This window comes from Macaca nemestrina, chromosome 14 (genome assembly GCF_043159975.1).
Source record: "Macaca nemestrina isolate mMacNem1 chromosome 14, mMacNem.hap1, whole genome shotgun sequence".
Taxonomy (NCBI): Eukaryota; Metazoa; Chordata; class Mammalia; order Primates; family Cercopithecidae; genus Macaca; species Macaca nemestrina.
The window spans coordinates 13,992,079-14,013,206 of record NC_092138.1 but is presented as its reverse complement, the minus strand read 5'-3'; the positions used below and the strand labels follow the sequence as shown (position 1 = coordinate 14,013,206).

General features: G+C 43.1%; 1 protein-coding gene across 2 annotated transcripts in view; it reads left to right on the top strand.

Moving 5' to 3' along the window:
- Nucleotides 1–21,128, top strand: part of LOC105498752 (RecQ mediated genome instability 1) — a 138,613-nt gene that overhangs the window by 67,426 nt on the left and 50,059 nt on the right. For both annotated transcript variants that reach the window (XR_011612378.1, XR_011612376.1), the window contains exon 4: nucleotides 17,692–17,769. The gene's annotated coding sequence lies outside the window, so the exon portion shown is untranslated. The remainder of the gene's footprint in view (nucleotides 1–17,691; nucleotides 17,770–21,128) is intronic.

Sequence of the window (21,128 nt, the reverse complement as noted above, 5' to 3'; positions counted from 1 at the left end):
CACTCCAGACCCCGTTTGCCTGGGTATCATGAGCAGAGGCTGCAGAACAGCAAAGATTGCTGCCTGCTTCTTCCTCTTGAAGCTTCATCCCAGAGGAGCACCCACCAGATGCCAGCCAGAGCTCTTCTGTATGAGGTGTCTGTCAACCCCTGTTGGGAGGTGTCTCTCTGTCAGAAAGCATAGGGGTCAGGGACCCACTTGAAGCAGAGCTCAAGAGGTATGCTGGGAGATCTGCTGCTTTCTTCAGAGCCTGCAGGCAGGAACATTTAAGTCGGCTGAAGCTGCGTCCATGGCCACCCCTTTCCCCAGGTTCTCTGTCCCAGGGAGATGGGAGTTTGATCTATAAGCCCTTGACTGGAGCTGCTGCCTTTCTTTCCGGGATGCCCTTCCTAGACAGGAATCTAGAGAGGCAGCCTGGCTATAGTGGCTTTGCCACCCAGTTCAAACTTCCCGGCAGCTTTGTTTACACTGTGAGGGGAAAACCACTTACTCAAGCCTCAGTAATGGTAGACACCCCTCCCCCTACCAAGTTCGAGCGTCGCAGGTGGACTTCAGACTGCTGTGTTGGCAGTGAGAATTTCAAGCCAGTGGTTCTTAGCTTTCTGGGCTCCATGGGGGTGGAGTCTGCTGAGCTAGACCACTTGGCTCCCTGGCTTCAGCCCCCTTTCCAGAGGAGTGAATGGTTCTGTCTCACTGGCATTCCAGGTGCCACTGGGGTACGAAAAAAAACTCCTGTGGCTAGCTCAATGTCTGCCCAAATGGCGGCCCAGTTTTGTGCTTGAAACCCAGGGCCCTGGTGGCATAGGCACCCCAGGGAATCTCCCGGTCTGTGGGTTGTGAAGACTGTGGGAAAAGCATAGTATCTGGGTTGGATAGCACCATCCCTCATAGCACAGTCCCACACGGCTTACCTTGGCTAGGGGAGGGAGTTCCCTGACCCCTTATGCTTCCCGAGTGAGGTGACGCCCCACCCTGCTTCGGCTCGTCCTCCATTGGCTGCACCCACTGTCTAACCAGTCCCAATGAGATGAGCCCTGTTCCTTAGTTGGAAATGCAGAAATCACCTGCCTTCAGCATTGGTCTCGGTGGGAGCTGCAGACTAGAGCTGTTCCTATTCAGCCATCTTGCCCAGGAATCCTTCACTGAGCTTCTTTAGTAGCAATATTTTGAATTCTTTATCTGAGATTTCAGAAATTTTGTTTTGATTATACTCTGGTGCTGGAGAATTATTGTGTTCCTCTGGAGGTGTCATGTTTCCTTGCTTTTTCATGTTTCCTGTGTTCTTATGTTGTTATCTGCATATCTGGTGTAATAGTCACTTATTCCAGTGTTTAACATTTGCTTTCATAGGGGAGGACTTTTTCCTGAAGATAAATCTATGGTGTTGGTTGGCTAGAGCATTTTGGCTTTGATTCTGAGTCTGTAACTTAGTTTGGTCTCTGTGATTTTTTTTTTCAGCTGTAAACAGCATCATTGGAGACTGTGGTTTCCTTGGTGGCTTAGGCCGTGGTGGTTAGTGGAGGCTATGGAGAAGATTTTCTGGGGACTGGGATGGCAGGTGGGCCAGTCTTTGGGCCTCCGTGGTGGTAGTGATGGGCTGAGCATGCCTGTCCTTGGGCCCCGGGGTTGTATATGCTGGCACCATTGTTAGTGGGTCTAGGTAAGTCACTTATTGGGCCTCCAGGTGGCTTGATTGGGTGCCAAAAATGGCAGTAGTGGGTCAGGTTGGTGGGCAGGTCATTGACTTCCTGGGCAGCAGGAACAGTGGGCGATTGCAGTCGCAGTGGTGAGACAACTCTTTGGGACCCAAGCAGTTTGCACTGGTGTTGGCAGTGAGTGTGGCAGATTGGGCGGACTGGTCCCCATACCTGCAGGTGGCATATGCAGGTGGGTGCCAGCTGTGGTGGTAGCAGCAGGTTGAATGGCCTGGACCTCAGATCCCAGGAGGAGTGCTCAGGTGCCACCAGTGGTGGACTGGGCTGGGTGATCTCAGGCCCCTGGACAGTGTGGATGGGTGATCCCAGGCCCCTGGACAGTGTGGATGAGTGATCCCCAGGCCCCTGGATGGTATGCTTGATTACTGGGGGAGGGAATCGAACTCAAACCAGGCTAGGTGAACCTGCCCTCAGTCCACCAGGTGATGACTGCAGGATGCTGGTTGTGGTAAGCAGGGGCAGGGTGATCCCTAAGCTGTTGGAATGCTCAGCTGGGGGATGGCAGAGACGGTACTGTGGGGGAGGACCGGGTTGTTTACCTTGGAAGCAGCCTATATGCTGGCAGCCTGGATTGGGGGGTGTGGGTGTGGACTTTGCTGGTACTTTGGCCCTATAGCAGTCTGTAACTGTGGTTGCAGGCAGTGGAATTTGTCTTCAGGGCATATGAAAATGTGTGACTGCCCCTCTGCTGGGGGTGGGGGTAGAGTCACTGCCTGTGGCTACTGCATTGACCCCTGGTAGCAGGGCAGGACACAGTCTGCTGGGTCCTGGGCTCTCAAAATGGCAGGGTGCTGCAGCTGCTGAGGCCTCAGGGGTTTATGGGACCCAGCGTGAGCTCTGTCTCTGGAGCCATGCCTTTGCAAGGGCTCTAGGCAGCTCCCTATGTTAGTCTCAGGACCCATTAGGGCCAAGAGGATCTCCTGTGGCTAGGATTATAAGCATCTGTGGCAGGAATGCAGACTTCTGGGGGTCTCTCATTTACCCTTTCCCCACATTAGGGAGCCTCTGCAGACTCTCAGCCAGTCCTGGCGGAAGAGGTGGCCTCACTTTGTCCTTCCTTGCTTTCGGTGCTTCCCGTCTCTTCTCTGTTGAATTACAGTGCTCTCTCTCGGATAAGCGATTCGAAGTGTGATTAGCTACTTACTGGTTTGGTTCCTCTTCATGAAGTGGCAAATACTAGGTGCTTCTAGTTAGTCATCTCAAAGCCTCTCCTCTAAAGGATTATGTATTTTTTTTAAATTTACATAAAATTCTCACGAAGTATTAGGTTTTAACACACTCGAAAACATTCTTTTCTGGTGGTCATGCTACAGATGCAATACACAGATAATTTTATTTTAATTTTTAGAGATTTATTTTCTTAATTAACTTTTATTTTATAATTATGAAATATACTGACATAAATTCAAGGCCAAATGAATAAAAAAGATATATTTTAAAAGTCTAGTTTCAGCTCTTTCCCCTCTATCACCCACTTCTCTCCCTCCCCATATAGGTAACCATTTTTTAAAAAGTTTACCCTCCCATTAAAAAATAAATATATATTATTATACAACTTAATTTCAAAATAATATGTATGGTGACATAATATATACGTGTGTGTGTATCTATATATATATTCACTCATAGATATACATGAATGATTTCTAGGTTCATCTATTGGTTATAGGAGCATATATACACATACAGTGCTGTTCTAAAAGTGCCAACCTGATCATGTAACTAGAACTGTTTGGCAAATATTTATTATTCTTAGGATAAAAACATTGTTCAAATGGTCCTCATAATCTGGCATCTGTCTACTTGACCACTTTTTAAACCAAGCAACTCTTGTTTATCTTCTGTACTGCAGCCATATTGGGCTTCTTCCTTGAACATATACTGTTCTTTCCTGCTTTAAAGTAATTTTTTTTACGTGCCGTTCTGTCTTCCTGGAAGGATTTCTTCTCTTCCATTTCCCTTTCAATTTAGATAATTCCTACTTATTCTTCCGATTTAAACTTAAAAGTCAGTTCCTCGGAGAAACCCTCTCTGCTTCATCAAATTAGTTTAGCTCTTCACTGTTATGTATTCTCCAAATACTCCATACATTTTTACATTACTTATTATAACTATAATTTTAAAATTTTAATGGAAAATTTTAAACATAGAAAAAGGTAGAGAGAATAGTATAATAAGTCCTTTTATTTTTGTTACTTTGTTTAAATAATTATCAACTCAAGGTCAACCTTATTTTAACTATACACCTAGACATTATACAATTTAATCACCAATATTTTGGTATCATAATTATAATTTAATAATTAATTGTGAACACTGTTGTTCAATGACTATCTCTGTTACCACATGGTAAATTCCATGGACTCAGGGATTTGAATGTCTTCTTCACTGCTGCATTCTCAGGGTTTAGCTTGATGTTGTGAATATCATAAGTGTTGAGAGGTATGTCAAATGAATGAATGAAATGTTATAGGTTACTAGAGAAAACAGGAATATGTATTTACTGTATTTAGGGTTCAGCAAGGCATTTGACACATTCTCCCACAGAATCTTTGCTAACAGTATAGTCTAGAATTAAGAACAATTAAGATTCATTTCTTGTTGACTGATTGTATCGAATGAGTTAATGAGATTGTGGTTTCTAGTTCAGTAGTGTGTCAGAGAGCTCTCCTTATGAACTGTTCTTATTCCACAGTTTTTTTTAAATCAATGATTTGGATGTGTAGAGAAAGGACTTCCCCCTCGCCCCAATATGGAAGAGAGGAAATATACTGGATGACAGAATCAGAATCCAAAAAATGTGTTTGATAGCCTAGGGCAACAAAAACCACTAAGGTAAATTTAATGGTAATAACTTAAAAGCCTTACATTTAGGTCCAAGAAATACAACTGTAGAAGTTTATGATGGGGGAAACATAGCTTAGCAGTAGCATGTATTAAAAATACATAGTGTGCACAATGTGATGTTGTCACTATGAAATCTGATGGTAGTCTCAGATTTTCTTACTAGAAGGCAGCATTTAGAAGCACTTTTCTCTTGTTAATTAGATGGCACTAGAAAAGCGATGTTTTGTTATAGGCAGAAGAGGCCTGGTGCTGTATTAATGAGGAAGTGGTTGAAGAACTGAGGATTTTAATCTGTGGAAGCTACGCTTGACCAGTGCTAAAAAACCCCCAAAAAACAAAAAACCAAAACCAACAACAACAATGGTCAATACTTAAGAATTGTGAGACATCCCAATTCTCTCGATAAATGGGAGGATCTGTCAATGGTCACTGAAGCTGCATGGAGACGATTATCTGCTACCTCTTTTAGATAGGGTGCCCCTTCTGTAATTCAGCTGAGTTCCCACCACTTCCTGCTGTCTAACACCTTGCTGCCTTCACTCATTTAGGTATCTTTCTTGGCCTTGTAGGTATTTGCCTTTGCAATCCCTCGGCAGGCTAGCCATGTAAGACCTGTCAGGGAGGAGCTTGGACCACTGAGGTTAAAGTTATAGGGATGGATTTTGGCACAATGTAAGGAAGTCCTATCAAGCAGGACTGCTCAAATGCAGAATGGGCTGCCTTGAGATTCTATGAAATTTCATAAAGTCACAGCCCACATCCTTTTTCTCTCTTCCCTTCTGCTATAGACTGAATTATGTCCATTCAAAATGCATGTGTTGAAGCCCTAACCCCCACTGTGATTGTATTAGATAATAGGGTTTTTAAGTGGTAATTAAGGTTAAATGTGGTCATAAGGGTGAGGGTACTAATCCAATAGGATTGGTGGCTTTATAAGAAGAGGAAGAGAGAGCTACACCCTCTGCCATGTGAGGGCATAGCAAGAAGGCAGCCATCTTCAAGCCAAGAAGAGAGCTTACCAGCAACTGATCATGCTGGCACCCCAATCCCAACGTTCTGGCCACCAGAACTGTGAGAAAATAAATTTTGGTTGTTTAAGCCACCCAGTCTATGGTATTTTATTGTGTCAGCCTGAGCAGACTATGACCCTTCTCCTTCCCTTCCCTTCCCTTCTTTTTCCTCCCTCCTTTCTCTCTCCTTCCCTCCTTCCTTCCTTTCTCTGCATCTCTTCTTCCTTTCCTCCTTTTCCTTATTCTTCCCTTAAAACAGTCATGCCTATCAGGAAATAGATTTCTTGATTGTCTTTTAAATACACATTTCTTAGCATTTTGGCTCACTCGTCTTCATGCGGCTATTCCTTGTGTGTTTATCTGGATGGAGATGGTCCTGAACTGCAACAACGCTTAAGATTCTCATCTGAGGGTGCACGTGAAAATTGTCTGTAAAAAAATATAGATACTCAGTTCTCCCCAGTCCCTGTCCTGGGAGATTCTGCCTTGTGAGGTTGTTGGAATGGAGCTTGGCATCTGTACATTTAAAAAGCCTCAAGGGAGATTTGGAGTCTTCCTGGAACTACTGCCCCAGGGATTATATTTGTGTCTGTAGAGTACCCAAATCACTGGTTTCTTCATTTATTTAGCAATCACCACGTGTGTCTATCTGGAGAACCCGAAACAAAGTGAAACAAAATGCTGTAAAGGAAGGTACCATTTTGACTCTTGTGGAACCTATAGTCTAGTTAATACAACAAGTATATGATAGGAAGGATTCTGAGAAAATGCGACCACCTGGGAGTTGAGTTGGTTCAGGAAGGCTTCCCAAGGAGGGCAGTTCCAAATGAAGGTGAAAGAAGTGTTGTGTTTAGGTGAGTAGAGGAAAGAAGGAGAGGATGTTTGCAGCAGGGAAATAGCCTAAGGAAAAGCATAGACACAAATTGAGCTGACTTATTCAGAAGGCATTAAGGAGAGTTGCCTGCTTAACAAAGAAGAGGGTTGGTTGGGAAACTGAATAGTCAAGGGAAGCCTACGGTGAAGATTGTTGGATGCCAGGTGGGAAGTTTGCACTTGGAGTCAGAGAGATCTGGGCTTGAACTCTGCCTCTAGTACTTGCTGCAGACAGTGATTTTAGACAGACTATCTCTTCTGAACCTGTTTTCTTCTGTAAAACAGGATTAATACACACTATCCTTGTGGGATGTTGGTGAGTAAAAGAGACAGCAATGCCTGGCACAGAGTAGTGCTCAGTTAATGGAGCTATGGCCACATTGACCCAGTATGCTGAAGGTAATGACTGAGGGTCCTGGAGTGGGGAGGTTGCAGGCAGGCAGTGATAGGTTGTCAAAGTGAACACAAATGCTGCAAGCAGGAAGGACACACTTACTCACTTTGATGAGAAGATAATTCCCACTGGACTTTTGGCATTGTAAGGGCAGTGTGATAATTCCAGGCTTCTTGCTTCAGTTGGGTGTTGTGCTGACCTGGCCTAAGACTGCTTACGGCTGCTCAGTATCACCAGTATCACTTATACTTAGCGAATAAATTCCCTTGCTACTCTTGGATTTGATGCCTTAAATCCCCCAAAGACAAGTAAGTGGTGAGTTGAAGGCAAATAAAAATAGATCCCATTTGCTGGGCATTGTAGTAGGTACTTTATGGATATTCCACATGATTATGAAAATGAAAGAAAACTAAGAAATGTTCACATTAATTAAAATATATAGTTATATTTATTCTAAAATTTGTTTTAAATAATGAACAGCTTGAAAACATTTGTAATATATATATAAAGGTTTAAAGAATGATGATAAAACAAAAACAAGTATCTCCACCCACTCCACAGTTTGAGAGCTAGAAACGTTCCCTGCATTTTGGAATTCCCATTGTTTTTCCTCACCCCACTTCCCTCTTTCAGAAGGAGCCATTATCCTGAATTTTATTTTTAATATTTTCTTGCTTTCTTGTTTAATTAATTGTACCAGTCTGTATATGTTTTACTTTACTTTTCTTTTCTTTTCTTTTTTTTTTTATGGAGTCTTGCCCTGTCACCCAGGATGGAAAGCAATGGCATGATCTCAGTCCACTGCAACCTCCGCCTCCCAGGTTCAAGTGATTCTCCTGCATCAGCCTCCCGAGTATCTGGGAGTATAGGCGCCCACTATCTCATCTGGCTAATTTTTGTACTTTTAGTAGAGTTGGGGTTTTGCCATGTTGGCCAGGTTGGTTTCAAACTCCTGACCTCAAGTGATCTGCTTGCCTCGGCCTCCCAAAGTGCTGGGATTACAGGCATGAGCCACCGCGCCTGGCCCAGTCCGTGTATGTTCTTAAAGAATATATTGTTCAGTGCTGCATGTTTTAAAACTTTATATAAATGGAATTGTACAGTTTGTGTCTGTTTCCTGCTTCCCTTCCTCCTAAACATTATGTTCTTGAGATTCATCCATGTTGATGCATGTAGCTATACTTGATTTGTTTTGCTGCATAATATTTCATTATAGGAAAAGACCGTATCTTATGGATCCATGTATCTGTGGACATGCAGATAGATTGTTTCCAATATTTTGCTTTTACAAATGTTGTTGCTATGAACCTCCTTGTACAAGTCTTTGTGCACACGTGCAATAATTTGTTGAGGGTTTATGCTTATGTATCAGGTAAGATTAGTTTAGTTTGGGCTGTACCTCCTATTACTCCCTGCTCCCAGTAGTTATGATATCTGACACATCCAAGGTTAAAGAGGCAAGGAGTAGGAAAGGTCTCAACGGTTAAACCCTGGACTTTGAAGGTATTAGGCTGAGTCTGTCTGAATTTAGTAGTGATCAGACTTCCTTGGGGCACCTTAGTGGTTTCTTCAGAGACCCATTGCTGGGGATCTCCACCTGCAGGTGCCTTGACAGGGTTGAATGACTTCCTTTGGCTGGTCACTTATGACGACCTCAATATCTCTTGGACATATGTCCGTACATCTTTAGCATCTTTCTGTGGAGGTCTTCACACCATTCCAGGTGGCCCTCATTAGCAAAATCCAAGACTGTTCCACTCCTGCTTGTCCTCCCACTACATTTCCTCCGACTCCCTTATCCCCATAATGAGAAAGTCAGATAATTAATGGATTTATGGGTTATCATGAGAGTGGGACTGGTGGCTTTATAAGAGGAAGAGAGACCTGAGCTAGCATGTTTGGTCCCCTTGCCATGGGATGCCTTGTGCCACCTTGGGACTCTACAGAGAGTCCTTACCAGCAAGAAGGCCCTCAACAGATGCGGCCACACTACCTTGGACTTATCCTCCATAACTAGAAGGAATACATTTCTTTCTTTCCCTCCCCTCGCCTCCCCTCCCCTCCCCTCCCCTCCCCTCTCCTCTCCTCTCCTTTCCTTTCCTTTCCTTTTTCCTTCCTTCCTTCTTTCCTTCCTTCCTTCCTTCCTTCCTTCCTTCCTTCCTTCCTTCCTTCCTTCCTTCCCTCCCTCCCTCCCTCCCTCCCTCCCTCCTTCCCTCCTTCCTTCCTTTCGACAGAGTCTTGCTCTGTCGCCCAGGCTGGAGTGCAGTGTCACGATCTCAGCTCACTGCAACCTCTGCCTCCCAGGTTCAAATGATTCTCCTGCCTCAGCCTCCCAAGTAGCTGGGATTACAGGAGCCTGCCACCATATCTGGCTAATTTTTGTATTTTTAGTAGAGACGGGGTTTCACCATGTTGGCTAGACTGGTCTCGAACTCCTAACCTCAGGTGATCCGTCCACCGGGCCTCCCAGAGTGTTGGGATTACAGGCGTGAGCTACTGTGCCTGGCCAGGAATATATTTCTTTTCCTTATAAATTACCCAGGTTTAGTTATTCTGTTATAAGCAACAGAAAATGAACTAAGACAGGCATCTATACATACATACTTGCTAATACATAGAATATTTCTGGCACATTTTCTATAGCAAACTGATAACACAGATAAAACCAGTACTACTGCTTCTGAAGAAGAGAATTTGATTTATGATGGTTAGGGATGAAGACAACCTACTTTTTACTGTATGTAATATACTATTTTGTATTTTTTTAAATTAATTTATTATTATTATACTTTAAGTTCTAGGGTACATGTGCATAACGTGCAGGTTTGTTACATATGTATACTTGTGCCATGTTGGTGTGCTGCACCCATCAACTCGTCAGCACCCATCAACTCGTCATTTACATCAGGTATAATTCCCAATGCAATCCCTCCCCCCTTCCCCCTCCCCATGATAGGCCCCGGTGTGTGATGTTCCCCTTCCCGAGTCCAAGTGATCTCATTGTTCAGTTCCCACCTATGAGTGAGAACATGCGGTGTTTGGTTTTCTGTTCTTGTGATAGTTTGCTAAGAATGATGGTTTCCAGCTGCATCCATGTCCCTACAAAGGACACAAACTCATCCTTTTTTATGGCTGCATAGTATTCCATGGTGTATATGTGCCACATTTTCTTAATCCAGTCTGTCACTGATGGACATTTGGGTTGATTCCAAGTCTTTGCTATTGTGAATAGTGCCGCAATAAACATACATGTGCATGTGTCTTTATAGCAGCATAATTTATAATCCTTTGGGTATATACCCAGTAATGGGATGGCTGGGTCAACACTTTTACACTGTTGGTGGGATTGTAAACTAGTTCAACCATTATGGAAAACAGTATGGCGATTCCTCAAGGATCTAGAACTAGATGTACCATATGACCCAGCCATCCCATTACTGGGTATATTTTGTATTTTTTGAATTATTCTTTTTAGCATATGCATTACTTTTGAAAAATGCATTAATTTTGGGAAATAATTTTCAAACAAAAGAAAAAATGAGTTCTATTTGAATATTAGACCTCCTATGATTAATATTTGGCCTTTGTAGCATTGAACACTGTAAACTTAACATGGTAATTTTTGTTTCCATAGTGACTGAGAGAATAGTATTTACAATGTAATAAATAGATATGTATGAAAAAATATGATGACTGTATTTTGAGCATAGTGAGTTTGGGGTGTCAGTAGGAAACAGGCAGATGGAAATATCTAACAGGAGTTGGGAATGTGGACTGCAGCACTAGTCAAAACTGAAGATTGTTAGAAAAGACTGAGTGAAATACCCAAAGGAGGGAATGTGGAGAGGAGAAATGGGCTATGGGCATAACCAAAGGCAACAGTTACCTTTGGGGTCAGAAGAGGAAAGAGGAGTCAGACAATGAGAGGCAGATCTGAGAGTGAACAGCTTTATGCAAGTAATGGGAGAAGATCATGTGACGAAATAAGAATTGGTGGTGGTGGCTTGCTGCAGAGAGTCTGAGGAGAATGAAAACTAAGAAAATCTGTAGATCTGATTTTTCAATTGTTATCAAGAGATTATTTTCTGTACATGATGAGATGGTTAGAAGATGAAGGCTGTGAAAAATAAACTTGATAGTGAAGGGAAGGAGAGAGGGACAGGAATGTAGTTCAAGGGATAGCCTGGTGAGTGGAGGTGGTGTGTGTGTGTGTGTGTGTGCGCGCGCGTGTGTATTTTAAGATGGGAAGCACGTCAAACCATTTATACACTGGCAGGAAGAAGTCACAGAAGAAAGAATGAAGTATTAAAATGTGGTCAGGTTGGGGAGATTAAGAGCCGTAGAGAGGGGCTTTCACCTTGAAATAGAGGAAGGTCACTTTTTAATCTGTGACAGCAGTGAAGGAAGCCAAGATAGGGAAGAGACAGGAAGTGATGTTAATGTAGAAGCACCACCACATTTTGAATAAAGGAACTACGTGATCATCTGCAGAGAATAAGGGGTTTGGAATAGAAGGAGGCTTTACATTTATAGAAGAGTGTTGTGCATTCTATAATTAGAAAAGAAACAGAAAGGGTCTTTTCTTAAGTTAGAAAAGCAGGTAGTTTGCAGCAGCATGACATAATGAAAAGAACACTAACTTTGGAGCCAGAAAGACCTGAGTTTGAGTCCTGGCTTTATCCTTTGTTAACAAGTTGCCAAACTGATCAATTCCTCAATTTTATTACAGAATAGGACAACAATACCTACTCTGTCAAGCTGTTATGCAGAGTCAATGATAGGACATGTTAGTTAATTTTAGTTTCAACAAACATTTACTAATCTCCCATCATGTGCCAGATACTCCACTAGGAGTATCTCTTTATCCTCAGAGTTTAAAGTCTAGGAGAGAATACACTTCCTCATTTTCTGTTGAGACAAAGAATAAACTTTTGCAGAATTATGAAGGGACTTGCTAACTACTTTCCTGCTTGTGCACTTTTCAATATTGAATCAGATGCACTGGCAGGATTTATTCTGGTCTGTTTGGATTTAGCCACTTATGCAAGGGAACCACTTCTCTAAGGCCGTGAGCGATTCTTACCCCTTGCCCTTTGGCCAGTGGGCTTGGCAAAGCCCTTCACAGCTGCTAATTATGAAGGATGAGTGGCCTTGGACTGCTGACCACTTCAATGATGACTCAGCTTGTCTCATTCTTATCTCAGAAATAAGCTTGATGTGTATTTTTTGTCTTTTGTTGTTGTTATTGTTGTTGGTAGTATCTAAATATAGGGTTATCTTTCAAACAGCCTCCCAGAGGGAAATGACCCCAGAACGAGAAACTGAGAACAATTGACCACAATCATGAACAGTAATGAAATTCATTCATTTATAATCTCCATTACTTTTAGGGAGAGTAAGTAAAGACATGCATCCTTGATTAGAGAGATTGGATTAATTGTAATGATTGGACTTAGAGTGTGAGTCTAGAGAAATCTTAAATTAAATTCTAACAGGAGTGCTTTTGCAAAAGGATTATAAATTAAAGCTTTAATTTGTGTACTTTAGTTGTTTAGGTGATTGTAACATCATTTAAGCATTTAATGACCATGAAATTGTTTCAGTGTCATTGGTGATTTGTGATGAAGATCAGCACGTTCAGATCGGAACTGGGTTAATTGCAGCTCATCACCAAGGAAAGTACAAAACATTCTAACCAATACCAGGACTGTAAAGTAGACATCTTTCCCTTTTTAAGTTCCTTTCCAATGCCACTGAGCATTTATATCCTTGTATTGGATAAATAATGATTACGTTGGCCCCATTTCTAGAACTATGTAAATACTAACCTGACAAAGTTGGTGATAGGAAGTTCATAGATGTTTGTTTTTCATGTATGTGCCCTCTCAGTTCTCCCAGGTAGGCCAATCTGTTTTCCACAGGACTGAGCTATTGCTCTGGTTATCAGCCTTGTTTGAAAATTATTGCAGTGTCCATGGGCATCAGTGGAATATTCCAGCTAACCTTTGTTAGGCCTTTGAATAAAGAAAGCAAAACAAACAAAACCCCAAGCAAACCAACAATGACAAAAATAATTGGCAAGTGCCAAAGTATCTTCAGTGATTAACAATGATTTTCTTTAGAAACCTTGTGAGTCTGTTAAAATAGAAGCAGACACAAGATTAATTTGCTTCAAGTGAGATAATGCATGAAAGTCATCCACTCCACACAGAGCCTGGCACAGGGTGAGTGCTCAAAAATGGCAAGATCTTATTACCATTATTTTTATTATTTGGAATTAATGTTATCTGTTTCCCCCTCCCTCTCCCTTTTTGGTCCTCATGGACATCTGTCTTTTTACTCTGAATACCAGTGGAATAAAGGTACACAGCGTCCGTTCTCGTTTCTGAGGACAGGCTGCCCTGATGTTGAAGGTGATAGAACAGTCAACAGCCCTGGAAGCCCACTTCAGATTCTGGGTAGCTTTGTTGGGTCAGCGTGGCCTTGCAAACTGGCAGCTGGCTGGAAGATTGATGCTATGTTTGGCATTGGCTTACAACGGAGAATTGCTATGTGTAGCCAAAAATCTTCCCTGGCAGCCAGGAGTGGAGGGCAGCCTTGGACCCCACTTCACAGCATTCCTTTAAATGATATTACTGTATTCACAGGCCAGAACTTAAACGTTTGCAGTAACAAGGGAGCCAGCTTTGGGACAGTCAAAGGCATTTTTGTCAACAAAAGAGTATTCAGGCTATGCAATATATTTATGGTTCTATTCAACTCACCTTGTAGATAAGAGGATTTGGAACCGCTGTAGGCTCTAAATAAACCCTTATTTTAATGCAGATGGCTCCTTGTTCTAAATAATATCCTTTATATTCTTGTGCCTCAGACTTGGCACTTCTAACTGCCTGATGGATATTTCTACTTGGATTTCCAGCTATTAACACCTGTTCCCAACTTCCTTATTTTCTATCTGTGCTATCACCATTATTGAGAAACTGTATATATAGTGATTACAAGTGAAGGCTCTGGAGGCTGACTGCTGGGTTTTAAATCCCTGCTGTGCTATTTACCAGGTGTGTGGACTTGTATAAGTTATTTGACTTCTTGGTGTCTTCCTTATCTCCTCTGTGTAATAATAACACATCCCTCATCAAGTTGTTGTAAGCATTGAATTAAATGTTTAGGCCAATGCCTGGAATGTAGTCAGTGCTTGTATCAGTTTGGTTGTAATAGGCTGCAAGTAACAGAATACCAATTAATAACAGCTTAGGCAATAAATATATTTAATTGTCTTTTTTTTTTTTTGAGATGGAGTCTCCCTTTGTCGCCCAGGCTGGAGTGCAGTGGCGCAATCTCGGCTCACTGCAACCTCCGCCTCCCGGGTTCAAGCAATTCTTCTGTCTCAGCCTCCCGAGTAGCTGGGACTACACGCACATGCCACCACATAGTAGAGATAGAGATGGGGTTTCACCATATTGGTCAGGTTGGTCTCGACTTCCTGACCTTAGGTGATCCTCCTGCCTTGGCTTCCCAAAGTGCTGGGATTACAGGCATGAGCCACCACACCCAGCTCATAATTATCTTACATAACTAGAATTCTGGAGGTGTGAAGTCCAGCCTTGCTGCAGCAGTTCAGTGGTGCCACCAAAGACTGCATGTCCTTTTCTCTTTCCCTTCTGCCATCTTTACCATGTCAGCTTTTCATCTTTATGGCTATCACAGGTCACCAGGCTCCTGCAGCTCCAGGGATCAAGGCAAAAAGAAGAGGGAAAGGCAGGGGCGGCATCAACTGTCTCTTCAATCAGAAAAGCAAAAGCTTTCCCAGTTCCCGGGAGCCTTCCAAAAGATTTCTCCCTACATCTTATTGCCAGGACTAAGTCACACGTCCTCCCGTGACTTTGAAGGAGGCTAAGAAAGTGATGATCTAGTTTTCCAGCTTCTGTAATGAGAGAAGAGAGTTGGGCATGGTTGTAGAGGCAGCCAGGTCACAGTGACTGCCACAGTGATTAATATATGTTAGCTGTTACTGTATTTTTTTTTTTCGATGCTCACATACAATGCTTTATTTTTAAAATTTCCATTTTACAAATTTTACAACAAAATCTTCTACTTTACACAAATTTAAACTATTTCGGCAGTTACATCTATTAATTTTTCTTTGATGGTTTCTGGTTTGTATCTTATTTAGGAAGGTCATCCATACTTCAAGATTAAAAACACTTTTCCCATATTTTCTTCGAATACTTTTATATTTTAGTTTTGACACATGTATCTGTAAACCATCTGGGTTTTAATATTTGAATAGAGTGTGAGGTGACGATTAGATTTTATTTTCTTCCAAGTGGGTGGCCATTTAACTGCTTCAGTGTTATCTAATCCATCCTTTCCAGCAGATTCAAATGATTTAATACTGGGGACCCCAGTCCCCAATCATCAGTAACAACTGCCAAGGATGGCTTCATCCCACAGGTCCCTCTCCTCCTCGGGGCCTTCCCTGCCTGGCCCCTTCTTCTCTCTCCCGGACCTTCTCGCATCTTTTGTGGTGTCCCGACCCTGGTGATTCTTCTTGCTGCGTCTGGGCCTCTCTGCACTGCCTGGGGCACCCTCGGCCTTTCTCCTGCCCCTGTTCCCTTTGTGTGAGTCTCCCTTCGCACGGTGCTTCCTCTTGAGCTCCTCCCCGTGCCTCCTCCTCAGGCCTCGGTCCTCACATTCTCTGTCCCCATGGCCCGCCTGCTGGGCGCTGCTGCGGGGCTCCCAGAAGAAGCAACAGGAATCTTCCCTGCCCTGCGTCCCGCGGACGCCTGTGTTCTCTCCCTGCCCAGATGGGCTTAGAAGCCACCGGTGTTCGAAGAAACGGTCCTGATTCTCCTGACTGTGGTTTACAGATTCCAGTCTTCCTGGAGCATAAGGAATTTTAGGCCAGGGAGGTACCCAGCTTTCCACGGTCCTCAGTCTTTCCAAGGAAGCCGGGAACAGGTGGGGTCTCCAGCAGGGGAGTCCCTGCTGCTCCGGCCCCCGAGGCTCAGTGGGACCCCTTTCTTGGTACACGGAGTCCTCCTTCACCTTTGTAAAGCAAAGTGTTGGTTGCAATCCTCTGGCTTTCTGCTTTCTAATATAATCCTCCAGTTCATGTTGAAAAGAGTCAGAAGTCTTAGAATTTTCCATTATATTGATTACGGATGAATCTGGAATCACTGCCATGCATTAGTTTACTGAGAGAAATTTCCACAAAACAGATGGAACCTTCACCTCCTTTAGACTACAGTCGTTGGGGTCGTGTAAGTAGAGGTCCTGGGGGCCTCACAGAGTGCAGAGGCCCACCTGCTTAGAACTCAGAAGCAAGTTAGGAGCCCTAGCACGGCGGGGGTAGCTTTACTCTGAGCTCCAGGAGAATTCCAGCTTGCTCGCTGCTCGCCCGTCCAAGAAAGCAGGAAGCCACACCCCCTCCTTCGCCCCCGCCTCTTTGGTTTCAGGCCTCCCCATCCCATAGCTCCACTCTCAGGAGAAACAAATTCAATTACAGCTACTGTTAGTATTATTCTAGTTTTTAAAGTTAAAGATGTTGAAGTTATTTTTCATTCCTCCTCTTCTTCTCTAACAGTCAGTCACCAAGTTCAGCGATTCCTCCTTCTCAATGTTTTCCATGCCTACCTCTTCTTTCCTTCATACTATTCCTAATGTTCTGGTGTTATCTCATGCATGGAAAAATGCATCAGCTTTGTTTCTGTCTCCTCTATCTTCAGTTTCTCCACGCCCTGCTCCATCTTGCACTCCACTAGATGAATCTTCATCAAATATCTCTATCATGCCATGCTCTTGCCCAAATCCTTTAATCTCTTTCTATTGTCTACAGTAGTGATTCTTAAACTTCAGCATAATTAGAATCACCTGGGAAGGCTGGGTGTGGTGGCTCATGCCTGTAATCCCAACACTTTGGGAGGCCAAGGTGGCTGAATTGTTTTAGCTCAGGAGTTTGAGACCCGCTTGACCAACATAGTGAAACCCTGTCTCCACAAAAAATACAAAAATTAGCCGTGCATAGTGGCATGCACCTGTAGTCCTAGCTACTCAGGAGGCTGCTGAGGTGGGTGGATTGCTTGAGCCTGGGAGGTGGAAGTTGCAGTGAGCCAAGATCAAACCACTGCACTCCAGCCTGGGTGACAAAGGGAGACCCTGTCTCAAAAAAAAAAAATTCATCTGGGAAGCTTGTTAAAAATCAGGTGTCTACTTAAAAGCAGGTGTTGAGGTTATAAAACAATATATTCTCAATATACTCACAGTATATAATTGGCAAGACAAAATAATTATAATTCAGAGAATTTATTTTCTATGTTACTCATCTGGCACATTAAATATACTGCTTTACATAAGATCCATAATCAGTTATTTTTCATGTATATATAAGTCTCATTTCCTTCAATAGATCAGACATTGCTTGAAGGCAGAGATTCTGTATAATACCACACTGCCACTGTCATTAGTCCTAAAATATTCGACACCATTTTTTTGAATAAATCAGTGGTATTCATGCAAAATATTCAGTGGGTGCTTAATAAATGTTGGACTTATCTAACAAAAACATTGGAAAACCTCAGACAAGATTGGGTAAAAAACAAAAACAAAAAACACGTCTATCTATTAGAATAGATGTATAGCTTGAAGCAACAGAATTACTCTTGGCTAAGAAATGGCTACGATCTAATAATGTAGATCTTTCATGAATCAAATGGAAAGACACAGTGTAGATCTGTCACAAATGCTAGGCTTCAAGGGGTGAAAGGGCACTGTTAATCAGTAATTCTATTAGTAATAGGATTAGTTTGATTATTATGGAAGAGATCACCCATTCAATAATGTTCTTTTCCAGGCACTCCTGATACCCACTGGAGGTAATGCTGGTTTTGGGAGCACAACGTATTGTGAAAAAAATATAGAAGGAAAAAAGGTAATTATTTATACCTGTTTGGTGCCAGGGTCTTCAATGATGAATAAGACCCAGTCTCTCAAGGAACTTGGTATCTAGTAAGAAAAAGAAGTATGCAGACAAGTCTAACAGATGATTTCCAGTATAACCTGAAATCAGAGAGGAGCATGAGTGTGTGAGTGAGGCAGGAGAAGGAGAGAGGATCTCTTCTGTCAGGAAGTGTGGGGACAGCTTTTCTCAAGGAGTTATCTGCTCTCTCACCTTCCTTTTGGCTTCTCTTGGAATATTGCTAGAGTTATTATTTTTATCATGTTTGGTCTCATCACCAACTACTAAATTTCAGATGTAAATATCCAAGGGGTTGATAACATCTTTGTTTCTTTATACTAATGAAACTGGAAACAGTTTCAGAAATCATCAAATCCAACCCAGCCTGACAAACAAAATGATCATCTGTTCTCTCTCTTTCTATCTACTCCTGATTCCCCCAAACCCCCGCATTTCTCAAATATGAGAGACTAAGGATAATCAACCATCCTGGTGTGCCCAGGCAAAAGTACTAAGATGCAGGACTTTCAGTGCTAAAACCAGGACAGTCCTGGACAAACCAAGATGAGTTGGTCACCCTAGAGAGCAGTATAAATAGTTAGAATGAAGGAGCCTGGATTAATCTATGCTAAATTCCTAACTGGGCAAATCTCTTAATGCTGATAGCTGCTTTAGAGCACCAGAATATAAATGTGTCCCTGGAAGACAAGCCTATGCAGATTCAGAGCAAATATCCCACCACAGCCTACCAGGCTTGACTTGTTCACTGGCTGGGTTAAGTCAACACAAGCATGTGTTTTCAATAAACATTTGATATAACTTTGTTTTGATTATAATGGGCTCTTAGGGGCAGCATTTTGTACCCGCCCAAATTCCTATGCTGAAGTTCTAACCCCAGTACCTCAGAATGTGATTGTATTTGGAGAAAGAGTCTTTACAGAGGTAATTAAGGTAAAATAAGGTCATATAGGTAGACCCTAATGCAATATGACTGGTGTCCTTATAAGAGGAGTAGATGAGGACAAACACACAACAGAGGAAAGGCTGTGTAAACACAAGTGGAGAAGATGGCCATCTATAAGCCAAAGAGTGAGGCCTCAGAAGAAATAACCCTGCTGACACTTTGATTTTGGACTTCCAGCTTCTGGAATTGTGACAAAATACATTTCTGTTATTTAAGCCATCCAGTCTGTGGTACCCTGGTATTGAGGCCTCAGCAAACTCATATGTGGGCATTGTTATATTGCTTATAACAATGGAAAATGGACTGAGTAATTTATAAAGAAAAAAAATTTATTTCTTCCAGTTGTGGAGGCTATGAAGTCCCAGGTCGAGGGGCCACATCTGGTGAGAGCCTTCTTGCTGGTGGGGACTCTGAAGAGTTCTGAGGCAAGGCAGGGTATCACACAGCAAGAGGGCTGAGTGTGTGAATGTGCGAGCTCAGGTCCCTCTTCCTCTTTTTTTTTTTTTTTTTTTTTTGAGACGGAGTCTCGCTCTGTCGCCCAGGCTGGAGCGCAGTGGCCAGATCTCAGCTCACTGCAAGCTCCGCCCCCCGGGTTCACGCCATTCTCCTGCCTCAGCCTCCCGAGTAGCTGGGACTACCGGCGCCGCCACCTCGCCCGGCTAGTTTTTTGTATTTTTAAAGTAGAGATGGGGTTTCACCTGTTAGCCAGGCTGGTCTCGATCTCCTGACCTCGTGATCCGCCCACCTCGGCCTCCCAAAGTGCTGGGATTACAGGCGTGAGCCACCGCGCCCGGCCCCCTCTTCCTCTTCTTATAAAGCAACCCATTCCACTCCCATGGTAACCCATACGTTCATTAACCCTTTAACCCATTCATCCATGAATGGATTAATCCACTTATGAGGGCAGAGCCCTCATGATCCAATCACCTCTTAAAGGCCTTATCTCAATACTGCCACACTGGGGATTAAGTTTCGACATAACTTTCAGAGGGGATAAATATTCAAACTACTGGCCCAGGTGCGGTGGCTTATGCCTGTAATCCCAGCACTTTGGGAGGCTGAGGTGGGCAGATCACAAGGTCAGGAGTTCGAGACCAGCCTGGCCAATAGGGTGAAACCCTGTCTCTGCTAAAAATAAAAAAACTAGCTGGGTGTGGTGTCACATGCCTGTAGTCCTGGCTACTCAGGAGGCTGAGGGAGGAGAATAGCTTGAACCCAGGAGGTGGAGGTTGCAGTGAGCCGAGATCATGCCACTGCACTCCAGACTGGGCGACAGAGTGAGACTTTGTCTCCAAAACAAAACAAAACAAACAAACAAATATATATACACACACACACATATATTCAAACTACAGCAATTGCCTTGAGTTGGGCTTTCCCAGACGTATATAGTGATTTATGCAGAAGTAGTTTATTTGGGAGGTGATCCCAGGAAGCCCTGAAAGACAGAGATGAAGGGAGAGGGAAAGGAAGGAAAGTAGTTCAGAGCAGGTCACTGCTGGAGGCAACCGGATCTGCATCCCACTGGGGGCCTCTGAAAACTGCGTAGAATACACCTCAGGTTGTCCCACCCGAGGAGCAATTTACCCTCCATCTCCCATTCGTTATGGGGGGAACAGGGATTGGCTTTCAGCCTGGCAGCGCCTGCCTGCCCTGTACAGTAGTGAACTAATTTCTGCTGCCAGAGAAAGCCCTCAGGGAGGGTTGGGGGAGCTTGCAATAAGAACTGCAGGTGTACACAGCAACAGTCTCTGTGTGTTTTATTTGCTTTTGTAATAACAAACAATAAAGATTTCAAAAGCAGGAAAGTGTATTACTGGGAACAATTTTATTTAACTTTAACATTATAACAAGTCCATTGCCAGGTTCCCTTTGGAATTTGGCCTAGAATAAAAGTGGCTTTCTCTAGGCAGGGTGTGAGATGTGATATAAGCCGTGTTCTTTCAACGCCCTGGTGGTATCATACATCAGGCTCCTCACAGTGCCAGCCTCACTGTCATTCTTAAATTCCTAGAGATTGGGCCTTGTTAGTGCTAAAGGCCTCTGAGGCTCCTTTAAATCAGTCATATATTGATTAAAATAAGAAGGGAGATTCTTCCTTTCCTACTTAAGCTAGCTAAGGGCATACAGCAAAATCTCTTTTCCTTGTATGAAAATTAAAACAGGACTCTCAGTGTCCTGCACCATCCACCCAGGGTAACTTCCTACCCTTCCCATTGCTAAATGAGATAGATAGTAATTATTCAGTACCTCCCTCCGTGAGGACTGAAATAGATAATGCAAGTAGAGTTCTCAGCAAAGGGCCTGGCTACTAACTGCACACATCGAAGCCCATTGAGAATACTGGTAATTTGTATATTTATTTCAT